Genomic DNA, 16,653 nt, shown 5'->3' with positions numbered 1-16,653 from the left:
TCATTCTTCATGACATGAACCTGCACCATGGTGCTCCTCAACAGTTGATCACAGACCATGATCACTGTTTTTCATGTTAGGTAGTCAACGACCTAATGCGATCCTGCTCGACCACTCACAAGTTCACTACGGCCTACCAATCACAAGTGAACGAACTCACCAAACGGGTGAACAGCATCCTCACAAATATGCTTGTAATCTATGTCTCGCAGAACCATCGAGATTGGGACATCAGCCTACATTTTGTGACGTTTCTATGAAACTCTTTGCGTCATGACACGACTAGTTTTTGACCTTTTTATTTATTTTTTGGCTCCGGCCCTCCGTTACCCATCGATACCAAGCTCCATTCTGATGCCGACTCTTCGACCGCCTATGCTCGAGATACGCTAACTCGTGCTGACATCAAGTATTGTTGCGATCACCGGCACCGCGATGGGCAGTACTCAGCGGGGTCACAGGTTTTTCTCTGGTTACCACCTCATTGTGTTGTTCTATGTGAAAAGCTGATGTGCCGATACGTTGGCCCTTACCACGTCATAAGAAAGGCCAGTGTCGTGACCTATGAGATAGTTCCACTCAATCCCAGATCACCTATTACCTCAACCACAAGCGATATCATTCATGTATCGCGACTTAAAGCGCACCGCTCTCGCCCCGAGAACTCATCGCACGGGGACGGTGCTTTTGGCACCAATGGTAGATGTCACGAGCCTACATGGCAGAGAAGGACGATGAAAGAGTGCCGAGTGAAGCTCACTAGGACAGCGACAATTTTTTACGTCTTTCTGTAAAATATACGTTGTGTGAAGAGTTTCTTCGTTGTACCAGTATATCGATTACAAATAGTAAGTCCCAAACAGCAATGTTTCTTGTAGATTCACAGATAATTAGTTCCAGGTTTAAAGCCAACATTGCGCCTAGAATAACATCACTTGGTTTAGGCTGCCCGGAAGCTAAGTTGTTCTATTTCATAGCTGGCAGGTTTGTCTCAGCTCTAAAGAGGACGTGTCTTGCTCGCCTCAAAAAAAGATCATCGTAATATTTCTCAACAATACAGTACTTTACTTCCGGGACATTATATACAACAGCAAACACAGAATATAAATTGTTTATAGTGACGTTTAGGAACAGGCCTTCGTGGTTTTTGCTCTGGTTTATCAAACATACATTGATACCGAAATTAGAGACAACAGCAGCTCCTCCGCCACGTGTGCTTCGAATAGGCCTGCGCATGTGTTGGCTGGGGGAATAATTTAGTCATTTCGTATACCATCATGTAACCAAGTCTCAGTGATAAGAACCACTTCAGCGGCTTAAGTCAGAAGCAGTTGTTCTATAATGCCTACTTGATTCACAATGCTTCTGGCGTCGAAAGAGAGCACATCAATTCAGTTCGGTTTAATACCTAAAGACCCCCCCCCCCGCAAGGTGGTTACATAAGGGGTGGTTACATGAAGAACAAATACAAAATTCTCCTTTACAAAAGTTGCAACATGCAATGAATTCGGGATTCTAAAGTGTTGTTAGTACACCTCTGGAACGTTCCTTACGAATAGTTAGGTCCTCTGGTGCAGACTATGAAAAGTACGCTGTCGGTGTTGGATATTTTGCGATCACACTGTGAATCATCATGCACAGCATACTGATCTCCTGTATTAGAAAGTTTACAGGTCAGATTGAAAGGTGAAATAATGAGAGACATAAAGAACATACTTATGCCTGTCCACTAATGAATCACCCTAGCCATTCGGCTTCCCACTGCCCACATTTTAACTGCAAAGCGTTGACTTAAAGAAAAGTGTTGGCAGCGGTACTGATGTGGTACTACAGCTAATAAGTGAATTGTTTCATATGTCTAGTAGTAAATGGTGTGTCCGAACACGTTGAATTGAACTTTGTTATAAGGAATCGACCTTAAAACCTTCAATGCAACGACGTTATAATATGCACAACACATTACACGTGTAATTGGCGCTGTTTTACTCAGAGATCGACAGGCCTTTTTTCGCAGTCACTTATGCATGTGGGATTTTCGCGTCGTTCTTACTGTTCCTTTTTCATTTTTTAGGCCAGCAGAAAACAATATCGATGCTCGAAATGAAGTTTTTAGCTTGCGCAACAGCCTGCGCCTTGTATTTCCTTCAGTGCTTGTGCAACAAGGCAGCGCAATACAACATGAACCGATCTGAAGCTACTATAGTTTTCTTTTTATTTCAGGAATATTGGCTTCGAAGCGTGTTTGATAACCTTCTTTGCAGGAATTTGTGTTTTTCTTCACTGGCACTGGTCGTCTTTGCATATAGTATTCGGATTCCATATTTTTGTTCTTTCTCATTTTTTTCACAAGCTCCATAGAAATCTACCAAGTTGCATGTCTCGTATGTACAATCACAGATGCCTTGTGATGCCATTTAGCGGCTGGTGTAGGATATACTCTAACAGTCTGTCAGGGTGGACCTCAATTTTTTTTTCTTTTTAAGCCACTGCACGCTGCTCTATAAAGTTTAACCGTCAGCACTATTTTTATTCTAGGCATCTACAGTTACCTTTCAGTTACCTACAACAGTTAGCTCTTTTACTGTCGTGCGGCAGCGGGATCACCTTCCTTCTTGCCCTTCTTTCAGAGCACGCATACTACCCTCATGGAAGTCCAGAGACAGACGGGCCAGTTATAATTCATGGCCCTGCTGTTCCCTAATCCCTGTTTCTCTTCACTTTCCCGTCGGCATTATCCTGTTTCCCCACTGACTCTATGATAAGCTCTCTCCTTAGTCTCGCTGGTTCTCATGAGAGCTCACGCAAAGCACCTACCATCGATCCAACCTATCCAAAGGTCACGGATATGCACGAAAGCTGGGAAGGTTGCGTGCGGGACCTAAGTTCCCGCTAATCACGAGATGTCGCCGGCACGACACTTTTGTGAAGTCACCCGCTTCCTTGTCGAGCGAAACTCGCGCCTCCTCCTAGACGGTGCTGCGACCTGTATGTAGTACATTCAGTACCCTGCATCACCGATGCAAAGAGCGTGTGGCCTCCGACAGCTGCACTAGTTTTTTTCGTAGTGGTAATCAGAAAACAACCACGTAGAAGTGGGTGCCCACGCAATCTATGTAAACGAAGAGCTTCGTCTCAGTTTGCACTATGAAGATGCTTTGACAGCAGCTATGTGCAATGTCAAAGTAAGTGTTAAAAAAATCTTGAAGATTTGTTCTTGCTTTCTGTAGTGAAAGTTTTATCGCATTGCGACTCACTGCTGTTAGCTGTTAAATCTTTTCAAAACATACAAGGAAGTCATGGTGTGACACGAAGCATGGCAAGACAATTGTGTTGTTGGAGTCGTATGTCAATACCACTGACATGTGAATTGGTTGAACTGGACCAGACCAGTTGTGTAGAGAGCAGAGCCAGGAAACATTTTAAGTCGCTGCAAAATGAAAGAAGTTTGAATTAGGTCCTTGATTAATAAAATAAACCTGTGTTTAAAGAAATTGAGATTTTGGGGAGAAATCATAAGAAAGATGCCATGATGAATACTTAGGCCTTTTCCCATTGAAACAAGAGGTAAAGCTCTGTGGTATTACGTAAGTAAGAGCAAACTGAAGTGCAAGCTCTTTTCTTGTAATCACGAGGAGCGATTAGGAATGCGAAAATGACACCAAGCAAATTGCACGCCAGTTTTGCGCTATGCCTTTTTGATTAGTATATTTTATATTGAGGCGATTGTGGTGGGGCCATGTGACCTTGTGAGTGTGTTTCTTTGAAGCTTCACTTTAGCGATAACATAGTTGATACTCTAGCCACTTTTTTCTCTCCGTCATTATTTCCTGTGTTTTTGTTTTTGTTTTTGCTAAGATATTCTTCCTTGAGAAAGGTTGAAGGCCGACTTCGATTGATTGATTTATGTGTGGCGTTTAACGTCCCAAAACCACCATATGATTATGAGAGACCCCGTAGTGGAGGGCTCCGGAAATTTCGACCACCTGAGTTTTTTTAACGTGCACCCAAATTTGAGCACACGGGCTTACAACATATCCGCCTCCATCGGAAATGCAGCCGCTGCAGCTGGAGTTCGAAGCCACGACCTGCGGGTCAGCAGCCTAGTATCTTAGCCGAAAGGCCTATTGTCCCATTCAGTATTTGGAATAGTATTCGTTATTGCGTAATGCCAGTTTTGCTTTATACCTAAATAATTGAAAATACTTGCCTATTTTTTAAATTAAAAACGTGCTCTGACATTTAAATCAAAATTTTTCCTAAACAATCATTTTGTTCCTGCATGATGCGTTTTATTTTTGTAATTGTAGTACACACACTACTCTCTCAGGCAACGCACTATCAATGTGCTCTTCCTTCCCCTACCTAGTTTTCTCATACCGACAATCTCAACATTTCATTTTAGTAAATGGGCGAAAATGAAGCCATAGCATGACAATGTTTCTCAAACCAGAAAGCAAAGGGTCCCGCATTCGAACATAGTTCTTTCTTTCTCTTGTACTATTTCAGCGCCCGCACAGAGTTCTTCATTCTTGTAGGGCCTCAGAGACAGCACACCAGTGACAAATCACGACAAGGTACAGTGCTTTGAAGCGTGAATCGAACAAGTGGCGACTGAAGTGACACAGACATGTTAGCCTGTGAAGCGCCATGAAAAGACGCGCTTCTTTGCAGCGTAAAACGAAAGCGATTGTACCGAAGTGACACATAGGACATGTCTCCCGACACTGCCTGGTGTGTGTCATCTCAATAATACTATGTCCGTTTCACGCATCAGAGCTATCCGCTGATGTTTGTGTCATTGAAGTTGCACTTTTATGTTGGTTAGAATTGTTTGTAACTTTTTCTAGGTGACTGCCATAATAAAATTGGCTTTTAGAAACCCCAGTAGTGTAAAAGGGAACTCAAAACAAAACGAAAATTCGGCAAATACTTTATGCTTAATGAAAAACAAAACTGTCGTTTCTGGAGGAGCATTGGCCATCGTCCCACCATTTTCAAAAGAAGCAGCTGACTAAAAGCGCGTTGAAAACATTGGAGCGTTTACCAGGGTTGCGGAGTCGCCACCCTGAAATCGGAATCACTCTAGAATCATTCCACATTTTAGCGACCCCGAAAGGAAATGGCGACAACGCTTGAAGGAGTGAAATTAGAATATAATATAGCAAATTTTGCGCCGAATAAAACTGGGAATAGAATTGAATCTTTCCCTGAAAACAACGCACGCTTTTGTCTACGCGCTGTTTTTCTATCTTCAAAATTTAGTCAGAAGCTCGAGTTTAACAATAATGCAGTATTTTTAAAATGGCTAGGTTGGTTGCAATTACGGTACATTTATAAGCAACTCGGATATTACAATTTTTTCTTCATATAAATCATGTAGCTCAGAAGTTTGTCTTTATGCTTAGTGTAACCACGACAAAGCACAGTTGCTACCCCTTGGGCGGAACTACGGCGGTGGTCTTCCCTTTTTACGCCATGTGAATTTCGTTTTACTAATTTAATGTCATGCTCAAAGTACTCACATAGGCCGGAGTACATGCTCTTACATCCCATACAAGGGCTTACATTCTGCAGGATAGAGACACGACGAAGGGCTTCATCTATGACGCAGACGTTTCTCACCCAAATGCAGACCTTCCTTTGCTGAGAGAGCCTTCTATACTGAGGTGGAAGACATATTGCAAGTGTGCCAACTTGGCAACTCACGTCGCACCAAAGTGATCTTAAGAGGCGATTTCAAACCAAACACATCTGAAAGTCGGTCACTTTCTACACGTCGTCCGATCCTACATCCCAAGTTACATGCAGTGTTACACGTGTCTAAAAAAGAGTCATGTTAATGGTGTGTGTAACAACAAGTCAGTATGCCCAGGTTGCACCGGACCCCCCAAAACAGAGGCTTGCAAAGCAAGCCTGCCGTAACTACAGCGGAAACCACGAGTCTTCATCCAAAGACTGCCCAGTACTCAAGAAAGAGATGAGCATTCTGAGGCAAATGGGGAAAGACGGATCCTCACGAAAAGAAGCGGTAACGGCTGATGAATGACTGTGTTGCCTGTCGATGACAGGGCTCGAAGAAAATAGTTTTACCAACACCTTCCAGAGAAGTAGTAGCAGAATGTGCAAATCCAGTTTTACTTTGCGGGCAGTTTACTATCACGTGACCTTTAACCACCGTTTAGTAGTTTATTACCTAGTGACGGAAAAGTTCTGTTGCTTCGGTAGCTTTTGCCTCATCCCCCCCCCGCCCCTCTACTGAGTCACGCTTTCAGCAGTACTCCTGGCGCCTGTTTGCTGACCTCCAGTTATCGCACTTTCAGTAGAACTAAAAGCTGCATAAAACAAGTGACAACAGCATTCAGTGAGGAAAAAAAATTACCTCTGAAAAAAACCTGCTGAAAGTTGTGTTGCTGATATATCAAATATTTGGCGTTTGTTCCTGGTCACTGTGGTGGCCTTGGAGACAGGCGGAGCGAAAAGCTCGCACTATATGCTCTAGTTCAATCAATCTATCTATCTATCTATCTATCTATCTATCTATCTATCTATCTATCTATCTATCTATCTATCTATCTATCTATCTATCTATCTATCTAGCTAGCTAGCTAGCTAGCTAGCTAGCTAGCTAGCTAGCTAGCTAGTTAGCTGTCTATGCACCCACATCTAGATTCTTGTGTTCTTCTTAGCATGCTATAGAAGAAAACTGGCATGGGAGGGCACGAACCGCTCGCAAATAAAACTGTCGGTCATGAGCCTCTCCTGCACACAAGAATGGCACGTACCCCTTTACTTCGGGCGGTAGCGTATGGTTGTCCACCAGAAGTGAGTGACAGCTTATACTAGCTTAGCAACAGCGATAACAGATGTTGGCAATTGAAAGTTAATCCACTTTAAGGAAAACGTGCATTTTGGTGTTGACCCACAGACTGCAAAGAGTAAAAATTAAAATACAAACAGGAACCAAACCTAAGTGAATTGCGTAGCTATTAGGTGTTTATTCACAGAGCCGCACCAAGTTCAGAAACTGTTTTGAAAAAAAAAATGCCACCCGAATCTTCAGAAGAAAGGAACTCTAGAGAATGCGCCGCAGAGGGGGGGGGGGTATTGCGTAAATGTTGCGCAATAGAATACTGTTTGTGAATGCCTAATTGTTAGTTCGTCTTTATTATTCCTATTGTAGTGGAGCATACGCACTAACGCGTATGCGCCTTCAAAAGAGAACGAAGAACCCCGTGCTTTCAATTCGCGAGAACCTGTGCCGCCTTTGCCAGACTTGCCGTTCGCCCATTTTCCGTCGCGACCTCATTGCGACTCCTCTGTTCGAATAAACATCATCGCATTTGGTGGTGGCTGCTGAGATCCCTAAGCAGACCTGGAGCTCCGCTCTAGCAAGTTGGCCGAAAGACCACCGTACAACATCACTGGCGCAGTCGCCAACCAGCCCATCCCAGCCCAGCCAGCACCATCGGCTGCCCCGTCGACCTGCCCCGGTGCTACCCGTCAGCGGGACCCACCAAACTTCAGCGGCAGTGGTGAGCAAGGCGTCGAAGACTGACTCTCCTTGTACGAACGCGTAAGTGCCAGCAACAAATGGGACAATGACTCTAAGCTTGCCTATGTTATCTTTTACTTGGCTGACGTCGCCAAGCTATGGTACACCAACCGCGAAACCGCTATCGCACCCTGGCCCACCTGTAAGACCCTCGTGACCGAAGCGTTCGGCCGACCAGAAGTACGCAAGCTCCGCGCTGACCAGCGTCTGCGCCACCGAGCCCAGCAGCCTGGCGAGACCTTTACTAGCTATACTGAGGATGTGCTCGACCTCTGCAGGCGTGTTAACTCATCCTTGCCTGAAGAAGAGAAAATTCGACATATTCTCAATGTCATCGAGGATGGCGCATTCCAGATGGTGCTGGCGAAAAGCCCGACCATGGTGGCAGTCTTCGGAAGCCTGTGCAGAGCTTCGATGAAATGCGTCGTCAGCGTTCCATCGCCCGACAGAGTGTGCCATCAGCAGATTCGATCTCGGCCATCGCACTCGCAAATGGCACGTTCACCAAGGAACTCTGTCGAACCAGATAAATGACTTCATCAGGGAGGAAATCGCCCGACAGCTCTCCCTGCTGCCGCATAGTGACGCGCCCACGACAAGCCTCCCTTCGAATATGCAGCAGGCCATACGCACTGAAATTTGTAATGCCCTTCCTACAGTTCCGGCCTCTTACCCATGCACTTCGGTGCCATCTCATCTCTCAACTGCTGGCTACGCACCAACTGCGCCGCCTTCACCTCTCAGCTACGCAGCTGTGGTCGCGCGGCCCCCACCACATCCAGTCGCCTTATCGGCTCCACCTCCTCCAGCCTCGCCTCCAGTTTACAGGCCCCCACCTCCCTTTTTCCGTGCATCTAATGAGTGGCGCACCCGAGACAATCGTCCCATCTGCTTCGCGTGTGGAATCGCTGGCCACATTGCACGCTTCTGCCACCGCCGTCCCACACCTGCGCACGCATACTTCGGAGCTCCTACCTACGCGCCGCAGCAGACCACCACGTCTGCATATGAACAGAGGCACTCCGACTCGGATCGCCACCCATCGACTGCTCGTTTCCCATCACCTCGTCGCCGATCGCCATCGCCTATGCGTCGTCAACCACCTCCTGAGGAGGGTAACTAATCAGTACAGTTCCGGAGCCAAGAACTGCAACTTGTGCGCAATTCCCAAGGCCTCCATTTTCGCCGCAAAATGTTGTTGATGTCGATGTTGAGGGAGTCGCCACGTTAGCGTTAATTGATACCGGGGCCACCGTTTCTGTGACGAACGCAAAATTTTGTAGGAAACTGAAGAAAGTGACCACATCTCTCAGTGGCATGGTGCTGTTCACGGCTAGTGCGCAACGCATTCATCCCTCGGCTGTGTGTACGGCACGCGTCGTCATCCAAGACGTTTTGTACATCGTCCAATTTTTCGTACTACCATCTTGCTCTCATGACCTCATCCTGGATTAGGATTTCTTATCACGTCATGAAGCTATCATCGATTGTTCCCGTGCCGAAGTGTCCCTTGTGCCAACATGTGAATTTCCACCACCCGACCGCTCTCCTCTGCTCTGCAAACTCATCGCTGATGACGACATCACCTTGCCTCCTGAAGCCTCGGTCCCTATTAGCCTTTCATGTGTGGCGCAACCTGACGGCACGGTGGTGTTTACGCCATCTCCGGTTTTTACTGAACGCAAGGGCATCGTTCTCCCATTTGCTGTTCTTACAATTGCGTCTGGTTTAACCGTAATGCTGGTTACCAACCACTGCAACTACCCCATTGGCTTACTTCGTGGTGAAACGTTAGGATATGTGCAACCTGTCGACCATATCGAACATATTATTCTTCCTGACAAAACGCAACGTCATATTGCTGCAATCACTCATGCGTATGAGCCATCAAGTTCGTCAGCCTTCGACAATGCTATTGACGCAGACCTTCACTTCTCGCATCGCCGCCAACTTGTTGCTCTCCTTAACAAGTTTCGTCGTTCTTTCGACTTTCAAGAACCTGCTTTGGGACGCACCACGACTATTACTCATACTATTGACACCGGCTCACAATCGCCTCTGCGACAGCGTCCTTACCGCGTTTCTACCGACGAGCGCCGCGTCATTACGGAGCAAGTAGATAACATGCTTAAACGTGGAGTCATACAGCCTTCTCAAAGCGCTTAGTCATCACCTGTGGTTCTGGTCAAGAAAAAAAATGGCACCGTACGATTTTGCGTGGACTATCGCCGCTTAAACAATATTACGGAAAAAGATGTCTGCTCGCTACCACGAATAGACGATGCTCTTGACTGTTTACAAGGCGCTGAGTACTTTACATTCTTGGATTTGCGTTGTGGGTATTGGCAGGTGCCAATGGCTGAATGTGATCGCCCTAAAACAGCCTTTGTAACGCTGGATGGCCTATATGAGTTGAAAGTCATGCCATTTGGGCTCTGCAACGCGCCTGCCACATTTGAGCGCATGATCGACACCATCTTGCGTGCCCACAAGTGGAAAACCTGCTTGTGTTACCTGGACGACATCGTAGTCTTTTCATCTGATTTGCCGACACATCTTGCTCGCCTCCACGAGATTCTGACGTGTCTAACTTCTGCAGGTCTACAACTTAACTCCAAGAAGTGCCACTTCGCAGCACGAAAACTAACCATCTTGGGACATGTCATCACAAGAGACGGTGTTCTTCCGGATCCCGATAAGCTTCGAGCTGTCGCTGACTTCCCGTTGCCCACATCACTGAAAGCCCTAAAATGTTTCATCGGTCTCTGCTCCTACTTTCGTCGCTTCGTGCGCAACTTCGCGTCCATCATGGCACCTCTCACGAGTCTGCTTGCCAACAGCAAAGGCATATCTGCATGGTCACCTGCATGTGACGACGCATTTCGCCATCTGTGCCACCTGCTGACCTCAACTATTCTTCGTCACTTCGACCCTGCTGCTGCCACAGATATTCACGCCGATGCAAGTGGCATCAGTCTTGGTGCAGTTTTGGCACAATGGAAAGGCACCCAAGCTGAATAAGTAGTCGCCTATGCAAGTCGCGCTCTCAAGAAGGCTGAATTGAATTACTCCGTGACAGAGAAGGAGTGTTTGGCCATAATCTGAGCGTTGACGAAATTTTGCCCGTACCTTTACGGCCGTCCTTTCGACGTGGTCACAGACCACCACGCTCTATGTTGGCTGTCCACTTTGAAAGACCCGTCCGGACGCCTGGGGCGTTGGGAACTTCGGTTGCAAGAATACGACATCCGTGTCGTATATCGTTCCGGTCGCAAGCATGCGGATGCCGTTGCACTTTCGCGATTGCCATTAACACCAGATGTGGCTTCTCTGTCACCCCTTTTTGCCACCTTGTCACCAATCGACACCACTGACATGCTTTCGGAGCAGCGTAAAGATCCATACCTTGCATTGTTACTCGACTACCTTACCGATCCGTCTGCTGTCCCTTCCACGAGAGCACTACGCCGGCAAGCAGCCCACTTTTCCGTGCGAGACAACATTCTGTACCGCCGCAACTATATGCCTGGTGGTCGGAAGTAGCTCCTTGCTGTCCCAACTCATATGCGCTCTGACATCTGCATGAATTTCCATGCAGGTCCCCAAAGTGCTCACGCAGGTGTCCTGAAAACCTACGAAAGGCTGCGCCAACGAGATCACTGGCGAGGAATGTATCACTTTGTGCAGAAATACGTTCAGTCTTGCACCACTTGCCAACAAAACAAGACATCTCCGCGGCACCTTACTGGCATGTTACAGCTGCTCCCATGCCCGGCTGGCCTATTCGACCGCGTGGGTATCGACCTCTATGGCCCCCTCCCATATAGTCGCTCTGGAAACCGGTGGATTATTGTCGGTGTCGATCATCTTACACGCTACGCTGAGACTGCAGCTCTACCGGCAGCGACCGCCCACGGAGTTGCACTCTTCATTCTGCGCAGCTTCATTCTCCGCCATGGGGCTCCACGCGAATTACTCAGTGATAGGGGTCGAGTGTTCCTGTCGGAGGTCATACAAGCTATTCTCGTTCAATGCAACATCATACACCGGAAAGCTACCACATACCATCCACAGACGAATGGTCTCACTGAACGGTTCAACCGCACACTTGGCGACATGCTGAGGATGTACACCTCCTCCGACCACACTAACTGGGACGCTGTATTACCGTTTGTTACATTCGCTTATAACACCGCGACGCAAGCGACAACCGGTTTTCCCCGTTCTTTCAGTTGTACGGCCGCGAACCATCCCACCCACTTGACACCATACTCCCGTACCACCCTGATGCATCGGAGTGCTCCCCACTTTCGGAAGTCGCCAGATACGCAGACGACTGCCGTTATCTGGCTCGGTCTATGACAAGTGAGGCTCAATGTCTACAAAAGACCCGACATGACGACGTTCATCACATGGCGCCTATGTTTCGTACTGGCTCTCTTGTGTGGCTTTGGGTGCACCCCCGCACGTTCCTGGTCTTTCTTCTAAGCGTCTGGGCCGGCACCATGGTCCATACCATGTCATTGACGCAACCTCGCCAGTGAACTACATCATCGAGCCCCTAACAGAATCGCCAGACTTGCGCCGTCAAGGACGTGAGACCGTGCACGTCGACCGTCTCAAGCCCTACTACGACCCCCTCATTGTGCCTACTCCCTGAGTCGCCAGGATGGCTCCTCTTCACCTCGGGGGTATTGTAGTGGAGCATACGCACTAACGCGCATGTGCTTTCAAAAGAGAACGAAGAACCCCGTGCCACCTTTGCCAGACTTGCCATTCGCCCATTTTCCGTCGCGACCTCGTTGCGACTCCTCTGTTCGAATAAACATCATCACACTATTTATTCACTGAAGGAGAAGCGTTGAATTTAACGTCAAGCCAAAGCTAAGTGAAGACGCCCTTTACTGAATTTCGAAATCACGATCGAGTGCCTACATGCACGCGGTGGGTAGTGGACGGTTACATCGTGAGGTCTTAAGGATCTTCGCCCCTAAAAACATATGAAGATACGCGGAGGTACACAGTCGCCTGATAGGCGACCCTATTGAAAAAACGTCCACCATAGGAATGGTGGATTCCACCATCCACCATTTTGGTGGATTATGGCGGTGAAAATGGGGGCACATGGTGTGTGGTGGCGTATGGTGGAGCGGATGGCGCACTTTATCCGGCAATCGTGGAGCGCGAAGCAGCTTCAGAACCACCTTGACGAGCTACCACTAAACAAATAATAAAAATAATTGTATTAAAAAGGATGTAGCAAGCACCCGTAAAAAAAAGATGCTCCAACGCGGAATCGAACCTGGCGCCTCCGAATCTTGAACTGAGTACACCACGAGGGAAGGAAAGGTAAGGAGAGGCCCTTACGTCACTCGTTGTGAAGCCACGATGAAGCCGGAAGTCGGCCATATTGACTGGGCGAATTATCCTCTCTCGTGTACATATGAATGCGAAGCAGAAGGTTCGACTCCCTTTCTCTCTAAAAAAGCACGTGGCCTGCGCGCCACGTGTGCCGGTGCTATCCGAAACCAACGGAACGGTTTTCAACACGCTGTCCTGCCGTGATACGGTTGACTAAATCTCTGCGTATGGCTGTTGTACTCTTGCACTGCCGGCGTTTACGATAAACACGGCAAGATGCACGTTAAGCTTTTTTTTATTTGATGTGTTCTTTCTGAAAATAAAAATGATATTTCGGACATTGCCGCGCGACGAACAAGGCACCGAAATTTGTACAGCTTCTTTCAGATCACTTTTCCCCCTTTCGCGCTTCTCTTTAGGCTTTATAAAATTTTCGGTCAGGCTGTGGGCTAAACACAACGATAAAAAAAGAAAAAAAATATATTTCCCTCAATAAACCCGGAGGTCCGTAATTATGCCAGTGAAGTTAGCGTCGGTGGAGCCTTTGTGCGTGGCAGCCTGTTGAGTTTGCGCCAGCCTCTTTGTTTTCGCCCCTCTTTTGTCCGACGCGCACTGGTTCCCACGGATATCCCAACGGCCATAATTTCATTAGGACGAAATCAGCGAAGACCACCCGAAAGTGCTTAGGAACACGTCTCCAGTGTGATTCACGCGCACTAGTAGCTGCGGAGAACGGAGACCAGGATCACATTAGGGCGAAAGGTGAGAAAGTTAGCTGAAAGAATGCGTGAGAAAAGGTCTGCGGGAAGCTTGACGCGTCGACACAGCCGCCAAGGACGGCAGGAAAAGCCAGCCAAATGCGAGGGAAGATGTCTCCGGGATAAGTGGCTAGTCATTAGAGCAAGAGAAGGCGCTTGTTTCTGTCTTCCTTATCTGAAACACAACTCAGCGCTAACCGCCAAGGATGGCGGGGAAGGCCAGCCTGCAGAAAGCGATGGAAAATGTGTTTGGGATAATTTATTTATTTATTTATTTATTTATTTATTTATTTATTTATTTCAGGTACCCTCATGGCCCAGAGGGCATTGTTGAGAGAAGTGGTACAGGATCAGGATGTTGACAGGTGTTCGAATTGTACAAACATTGCACACATATGAGCAAATATACAAAAGTACTGAACAAACAAGTATCCAGCGGTGCGTAGAAGTATACAAAAGTTTAACACAAATCTACACAGGTATTGCCTCTAGCATGAAAAGATAACAAAACTAACATTGACAACTGCATGCTTATGACACATTATAAGGTAAATAAACACTGTGAAAAAAAAAGTTCATGCTACACAGAAGTGAAGTAATCAGACACTTTTTTCCTAAACAGGTCAATATTGTTAGTAAGCACTAGGGATGGTGGCAGGCAATTCCACTCTGATGTAGTTCTAGGAATAAACGAATGTTAATATGATACAGTGTGACAATTCGGGATACCAACTTTGCAAGAATGATCTATGCGCAGTGAAACGTGAGCAGGGGGTAAGATAAGAGCAGTTTTAAGGGTGGCGTTCAATTTATAGATTTTAAAGAACAGGCACATGCGCGATATCTTCCTGCGCAGTGTGAGTGGTTCAAGAGACAGAGTTGCTTTCATTTGCGTTACGCTTGATAAACGGCCGTAATTGGGAAGGATGAAACGCGATGCTCTGTTTTGTGTTGCTTCAAGTGCATTTATTAGTGAATTATTGCAGGGATCCCATACTGAAGACGCCTATTCGAGTTTAGATCGAACAAGTGACTTGTACAATAACAGTTTAACAGAAGTGGGGGCTAGAGAAAAATGTCGCCTAATAAAACCAAGCGTCCGGTTAGCATTTAAGATAATAGAGGAGACATGCATATTCCAACTCAGGTCTGCTGTTAAAATAACCCCGAGGTATTTATAGGACGACACTGGTAGCAATGGGGAGCTGCTTATACTGTAAGAGGAAGGGTTTAATTTAAGTTGGCGTGATAACCGCATTACTTTACATTTATTTATATTAAGTGTCATATGCCAAGTCGAGCACCAATTATCACCAATTGGTTGTTTATTAGCACCAATTGGTTGTTTATTAGAGGAAATGAGAGAGAAGCCGGTTGTTTCTGCTTCCCTTATCGCGGAGGCGGCTAAGCGCCTTGCGTGGTGCGTAGCTAACAATGCGGCACGAAAAATGGATGCTGTCGAATAACCTGCAGTACGCCACGGTTAGGTGCGAGGCCCATGAAAACGCGCACACCGCCGCAGGACCACCTGAACGGTGCCTCACCGCACTACATCAACAACAACAAAACGCCGCCATTGCGCCCAGTGAATATGGCGGCGCGTGACGTAATTCCCGCCGCATTTTTCACGCCCTGCGCCGGCTGGCCATGCCCTCTCCTTACCTTTCCTTCCTCCGTGGAGTACACTAACCACTGCGCCACGCCGACAGATGGCCACATGTGTGTTAAAGAGGTAGTCAACTCGCAAAGTCAGTGTTTAACTTCAGTTCTGTTTGTTGTTACTCGAGAGGGACGGGATCTGCACCTGCTACTAAAATTTGCGCATTCGATAAACTCGAATAGCTGCTGCCTGTAACGATTGCCACTGCGATACTGGCAACAGCGCTATGTTTTTGTTACAATTTACATCCGCAAGAAAAAAAATCAATCAACTGAGGAGCAGGTAGAGTTTATCGGCGGTTAATGCCAAGTTTATTATCCGTTTCTTGCTCCTTACAATCGGCGATATCAGTTGAGGATTTATGACGCTACTATGCTCATTTCATAGATACGCCCACACAATTGATCGTGATGTTTTTCGCGCAACGCACACCGCAGTCGTGCCAACGCACCGTTGTTGCTCTGTCGTTAGAAACAGCTACATAACGGCTTGTCCAACACGAATGCAGTGCGCCAGAAACATTATGCTATCATATTGGTTCAGTAAGCATACGAATAGACGAGTACAAGTTCTCGCATAAGAGCCAGCGAAGCGCCGGCGAGTGCGACCGGCGGCTGTCGGTGAGGCGTGGCGTACCTTTGGTGGAAGTGCTGCAAGCGCGTCGCATCGATGTTTGTTGCTTCTTGCGCGGACACCGTACACAATAAAAAAGGCTTCATTTAGGTTAAATGATGCCACCGCTGTGCTGTATTATCATTTTTACTCGTCGAAATTGTGTATTCTGAAACACAGAAACGCGATCACACTTCTACGGGTCGGTCGGTATGGCTAACCTTTGGTAAAAATTGAGGTGGTAGAACAGAAAGGTAAAAGTCGAATTCGCTGGCGCTCATCTCGACGAATGTCGAAAGTGTAAGTTTATGCATATTCGCACGCACTTTGTTAACTCAAAGGTACGGCTCAAACAATAGAGCGTGCAAGAATTACCATAGTTGCGTTTCTAGCATGGCGACATCAAGTGACCGGTGTGTTCTGCTCCAACATTGAAAGAAACAATTGCGAACAGGAGCCCATTTATTTGTCGACAACTGCTCTCCGATGTAAAACATTTATTGCTATGTTCACAGTGGCAACTCTAGTCTTCCAAACGTCACAACAAAGAAATACATCGCGAATGTCAAACTGATGTAAATACGTGCGCGAAATGTAAACATATTCCCGGCAGCATATTCTATGCCCCACAAAAAATAAAGCGTTGTTGGCACCACAGGAATAAAAAAAACGTACTGAAAGCATAATAAGCAGCGTTGGTTTCTTTTTAC

Source organism: Rhipicephalus microplus, chromosome 10, assembly GCF_043290135.1.
Source record: "Rhipicephalus microplus isolate Deutch F79 chromosome 10, USDA_Rmic, whole genome shotgun sequence".
In the NCBI taxonomy this organism is placed as follows: domain Eukaryota; kingdom Metazoa; phylum Arthropoda; class Arachnida; order Ixodida; family Ixodidae; genus Rhipicephalus; species Rhipicephalus microplus.
This window is presented reverse-complemented; position numbering follows the sequence as displayed.